This window comes from Chiloscyllium plagiosum, unplaced genomic scaffold (assembly GCF_037043375.1).
Source record: "Chiloscyllium plagiosum isolate Xiang-an unplaced genomic scaffold, Cpla_swu_hap1 HiC_scaffold_13, whole genome shotgun sequence".
Lineage (NCBI taxonomy): Eukaryota > Metazoa > Chordata > Chondrichthyes > Orectolobiformes > Hemiscylliidae > Chiloscyllium > Chiloscyllium plagiosum.
In genome coordinates this window covers 118,182,243-118,188,242 of record NW_028270151.1, presented here as the reverse complement: position 1 = coordinate 118,188,242, position 6,000 = coordinate 118,182,243, and the positions used below count along the sequence as shown (strand labels likewise).

Below are 6,000 nucleotides of genomic sequence, written 5' to 3'. Positions count from 1 at the left end.
CTATCACCTAATCCTTGTGAACCTCAATCTCTAGTACTCTGGACGCAAGTATCTCAGTATCATCCTCGCCAACATTTTCATTTTCTATAGCGAACACTGTCGAAAAATATTTATTTAGCGCTTCCCCAATCTCCTCTGACTCCACACACAACTTCCCATTATTATCCTTGATTGTCCCAAATTTAACTCTCGTCATTCTTTTAATCCTGACATACCTATGGAAAACCTTAGAGTTAACCCTGATCCTATCTGCCAACAACTTCACATGTCTCCTCCTGGCTCTTCTCAGCTCTCTGTTTAGATCTTTCCTGATATCGTTGGAACCCTCGAGCGCTCTAACTGGGTTTTCACATTTTGTCCTAACATAATAAGACTTCTTGTTCTTCTTGACCAGGGATTCCACTTCCTTAGTAAACCACGGCTCACGCGTTCTATATCTTCCTCCCTGCCTGACAGGTACATACTTATCTAGGACACACAGTAGCTTTTCCTTGAATAAGCTCCACATTTTAATGTGATCACCCCCTGCAGTTTCCTACCCCATTCTACGCTTCCTAAATCTTACCTAATCTTCCTAAATCGTGGGGCCTGTGCCTCACAACACACTTCACATTCAACAACCAGATATACGAACAAATCAACGGAACACCCTTGGGCTCACCGATGTCGGAACTCATAGCAGAAGCAGTAATGCAAAGGTTAGAGCAGTCTTACCGCAAATTCAACCCAAACACTGGTTCAGATACGTGGATGACACCTTTGTAATCATTAAAAACACGGAAATAGAGAAAACACACAGGATCATCAACTCCACACTCACAGGAATCCGATTCAGGAGAGAGGAAGAAAAGGGCAACCAACTCCCATTCCTAGACGTGATGGTACAGAGAACACCTAACGGAGAATTCACCACAAAGGTACACAGGAAAGCCACACACACAGACCAAGTCCTGAATTATGAGAGCAACCACCCCAACATACACAAACGAAGTTGCATCAAGACACTATTCAAAAGGGGCACAACACACTGCAGCACACCAGAACTGCAAAAAGAGGAAGAGGAACACCTATACAAGGTATTCGCCGAAAACGGATATCCTCGCAATTTTATCAACAGATGCCTAAGGGATAGACCACGGAAAGAGGACATGCCACAACCCAAAGGACGAGCCACACTACCACACATCAAGAACATCTCCGAACTGACAGCCAGACTACTGCGACCACTAGGACTCTTAACAGCACACAAACCAACAGCCACACTCAGACAACAGCTTACCAGAACTAAGGACCCGATACCCAACATGAGCAAAACAAATGTAGTATACAAAATCCCATGCAAGGACTGCACAAAACACTATATAGGACAAACAGGAAGACAGCTAACGATCCGCATCCAGGAACATCAACTAGCCACGAAACGAAGCGACCAACTATGCGTAGTCGCCACACACACAGACGACAAGCAACATGAATTCGAGTGGGACAACATTACTATTATAGGGCAAGCCAAACAAAGAACAGCCAGGGAATTCCCAGAAGCATGGCACTCATACACAAACTCCATCAACAAACACATCGACTTGGACCCAATATACCAGCCACTGCAGCGGAGAGCTGAAACTGACAACAGCAAGCGGCAAGGACAGACCACTATAAATGCCACACGAAACACCACAGAAGCGCTTCGCAGGAGGATCCCAAGCACGGAGGATGCCACCTCGACAGGGGACGAAACGTTTCCAACAAAAACTTCCAGCTCGGCGAACAGAAACACATCATTGTCTTGAGTGTTCCAGAGTTTTTCATTGTCCCAGAGTACAGATGAAGTTTGCATTCCTCACGTACGTGAGCGAGAATGATTTCAATGTCTCAGATCAGTTCCTGTCCCGAGAACATCAGAGTCAATGTCCCGTCCTCTACTCGGTCCGACAGTTCACATTTCTTCATTCTCCTCTGATTCCATTTCCCAAAGAGTTTCTCAAGATTTACAAAGCTGGAGCCTAAATTATATGGTTTGCTTCCTAAACATTTTTTCAACTGCCAACTGACAATATTTTCACAGTATCTCTTCACAATCCTCTGGCTTGCACCATGTCCAGGGATGAGAAGTCCCGCTTGGTGGAGAGATTCCCGAGGCTGATAAGTTTCACTTTGGAACAAAAATGGTTAACTGGCGATTTCCTGCGGTTGTTTCTAATGATGGAGAGGGAGCGGTGGGGAATGAGCACTTTGACGAGCAGGAGGAAGTGATGCCAGTGACCCGAGTCACAGAACAGTGGACAGGGATTAAAGGAATCTAATGAAAAGTAGCACTTCTGCTCAGGACGTGTCGAGCAGTGTATCTGGAAAGAGAAACAGAGATAATGTTTTAACTATGGAACATTTCTGATGAAGAACTCGAGTTTCCCAAGTCTAATCAAATTAGCGGCCTGGTTCACAAAATAGTTTTTCTGAACTTTGAGCGAAAATTGTACCAGCAAGAAAGCATTCACAACGTAGTCAGCAGGATTCGAGCCTACGTGGGGAAACCCCAATGGATTTTTAATCCATCACCTTAACCACTCGGCCATGACTACCGACAGCTCAGGTGGGTTGAGCATTGACCAAATCAGCGTGATCTCATTGAAAGCTACCGTTGACTTGAGCGAAATGCTTCCATCTCCTTTCATACCTTTGCTGTCATTTGTAAGGTGCGAGACACCAATGTAAAAGAAGAAAAGCACAAAGGTAGGAAAAGATATTTGCAGGCAAACTGAGTCAAAATTATTTATTGAAAGGAAAATCACACTTGGCAATTTGCCATATCTCTTTGCGAACATGACCAGCAGAAGTAAGCAAAGGAGCTATTGATCTGAGTATTCTCGGACCTGAAGCAAACAAAGTTTAGTGACATATTCATTTCTTTTTCTGGCGAACGAAATGATCTTTCCTGATGGTTACAATGAAAGAGATGGTTCCCAATAAAAGACAGAGATTAATTCGCATGTAGATATATTTCAATGTGACACGATTCATTTTCAGTCCCTAATTACCCCAGAGATGGAGGAGGTGAGTTACTTTTCTTCACTCTTCAACTCCTCAGCACGGAGGTACAAACATGAAACCGCTAGAGATGGAGTTCTTGAATTGGGAACCAGAGACACTGAAGAAACTAGGACTGCAGATGCTGGAAACCTGACTTTAGATCAGAGCGATGCTGGAAAAGCACAGCAGGTCAGGCTGCATCCGAGGAGCAGGAGAGTCGACGTTTCTGTTGCCAGTCATGCTCCGCTGCACAAACAATTTTCGTTTTTGGCTCAGATTTCCAGCACCTGCAGCTATTTGTTTTATGTTAACCTTCATAATGTTTTGGACAAAACCACTGACCTGCCAGCATCGGAAAATCGGCAGAAGTACTGGTACACCGATATGTTTGCTGGACAATACAACCATTCCATGAGCGGGAATACGATCCGGGCCACGGTGCTGAGAATACCGAATCCTCACAAGTAAATAACAAGACAAGGCGATAGATACTATCGTACTTGGTGTAAATAAAACACCCTGTCTGAACATTTTCGTTGCAGATTTTTTTCAAATTGTCTTCGAAGATTTACAAAGTGGGAAAAGGCCATTCCGCCCGTGTTCATTGCGGCTAATCAGAGAGCCATCTATTCTAGTCGCAGTTTCGAACTTTGGCCCAAAGTCTCGTGTGTTCTAATGTTTCCAGGTCAAATGTCAATGAGGTTATCCTATGTTCTTACATGGCACAATAATGGGACAGAAGTATAACGAATTGTAACTCTTTTGAGGAACTCATGCTCATTTTCACCCACAGAGGGAGACACACCAGAAGATACCGCCAAACTGACGGAGGTGTCCGTTGTGGAGAGCTGGAATTTGAAATGGACAATAGGACAAATGCAAGCTTTACATGCGGAAGCACAGAGGCGATGTCCCGAGAGAACTTTACAGGGGAGCGTCAACGTATACCACGGTTAAAGCAAAACATTCCCCCTCGAGCCAGGTAGGACTCGAACCTACAATCTTCTGATCCGAAGTCAGATGCGTTATCCATTACGCCACTGGCCCAAGAGACAAGCCTGCACTTGGCAGAATGTCGATATGTAATGCCATGGGCTTTCACGGAATCAGAATTAAAAAGGTGAACAAGCAGCGAAGATAATCACCAACATTGCTTCACTTCGAAGTTTCCAATTTGTGAGCAGTGCTTTTCACTGGCAAAGGAGAAACATTTGTCCTCAGTTGCCCGCTTCAGGGTCGCGTCCTTCTCGGCTGGACGTTTCCATCGTTCTATTCATAGTCACGACGCGATTTCATGATCCACTCCAGTGAAAAAGTGTCATGGTGTCGTCCAAACAAGACCCTGCAGAAACGCAGCGAGAAACCTCTGGTCATTTCGAGCTCAGGATGTGGAATTAGACGAGATGCGTGACACCTTTTATTGGCGCCGCCACTTCATTGAAATTAGCGGCTCAAAACGAGCCGTTGTAACCATCAGCTTGATTTCTACCTTCCTGCAGTGCATTTGCTAAACAAAATCAGATCGCTCCCATCCGGCCCAGCTGACTTATCTATTTTCACACTCTGCAGTATTTCTAATATCTCTTTCTTGTGAACCTCAATCTCTTCTCGTCTAGACGCAAGTAGCTCTGTATCTTCCTCGCCAACATTTTCATTTTCTATAGCGAACACTGTCGAAAAATATTTATTTAGTGCTTCCCCTATCTCCTCTGACTCCACACACAACTTCCCACTATTATCCTTGATTGTCACAAATTTAACTCTCGTCATTCTTTTATTCCTGACATACCTATGGAAAGCCTTAGGGTTAACCCTGATCCTATCTGCCAACAACTTCTCATGTCTCCTCCTGGCTCTTCTCAGCTCTCTTTTTCGGTCTCTCCTGATATCGTTGGAACCCTCTAGAGCTCTAACTGAGTTTTCACGTTTTGTCCTAACATAAGACTTCTTGTTCTTCTTGACCAGGGATTCCACTTCCTTAGTAAACCATGGCTCACGCGTTCTATATCTTCCTCCCTGCCTGACAGGTACATACTTATCTAGGACACACAGGAGCTTTTCCTTGAATAAGCTCCACATTTTAATGTGCTCACTCCTTGCAGTTTCCTACCCCATTCTACGCTTCCTAAATCTTACCTCATTGCATCGTAATTTCCCTTCCACCAGCTGAAACTCTTGCTCCGTGGAGTACACCTATCCCTTTCAATCACGAAAGTAAACCTGAGAGAATTGTGATCGCTGTCTCCAAAGTGTTCACCTACTTCCCAATCTAAAACCTGGCCAGGCTCGTTACCCAGTACTAAATCGAAAGTGGCTTCGTCCCTTGAAGGCATGTGTACGTACTGTGTCAGGAAGCCCTCCTGCACACACTGGGCAAAAAATGACTCATCTATAGTACTCGTACTGTAGTGATCCCAGTAAATATTTGGATATTGTCTTGAGTGTTCCAGAGTTTTTCATTGTCCCAGAGTCCAGATGAAGTTTGCATTCCTCACGTACGTGAGCGAGAATGATTTCAATGTCTCAGATCAGTTCCTGTCCCGAGAACATCAGAGTCAATGCCCCGTCCTCTACTCGGTCCGACAGTTCACACTTCTTCATTCTCCTCTGATTCCATTTCCCAAAGAGTTTCTCAAGATTTACAAAGCTGGAGCCTAAGTTATATGGTTTGCTTCCTAAACATTTTGTCAACTGCCAACTGACAATATTTTCACAGTATCTCTTCACAATCCTCTGGCTTGCACCATGTCCAAGGATGAGAAGTCCCGTTTGGTGGAGAGATTCCCGAGGCTAATGAGTTTCACTTTGGAACAAAGATGGTTAAGTGGCGATTTCCTGCGGTTGTTTCTAATGATGGGAGAGGGAGCGGTGGGGAATGAGCACTTTGACGAGCAGGAGGAAGTGTTGCCACTGACCCGAGTCAGAGAACAGTGGACAGGGATTAAAGGAATCTAATGAAAAGCAGCACTTCTG

General features: G+C 44.6%; 2 non-coding genes across 2 annotated transcripts; both read right to left on the bottom strand.

Annotated features, from left to right (window-relative positions):
• Positions 1-2,497: 2,497 nt before the first annotated feature.
• trnaf-aaa (transfer RNA phenylalanine (anticodon AAA)) lies at positions 2,498-2,579 on the bottom strand. The gene has a single exon. It is a non-coding gene; the product is annotated as a tRNA-Phe (tRNA).
• Positions 2,580-4,001: 1,422 nt separating this feature from the next.
• On the bottom strand, positions 4,002-4,074 carry trnar-ucg (transfer RNA arginine (anticodon UCG)). The gene has a single exon. It is a non-coding gene; the product is annotated as a tRNA-Arg (tRNA).
• Positions 4,075-6,000: the final 1,926 nt, after the last annotated feature.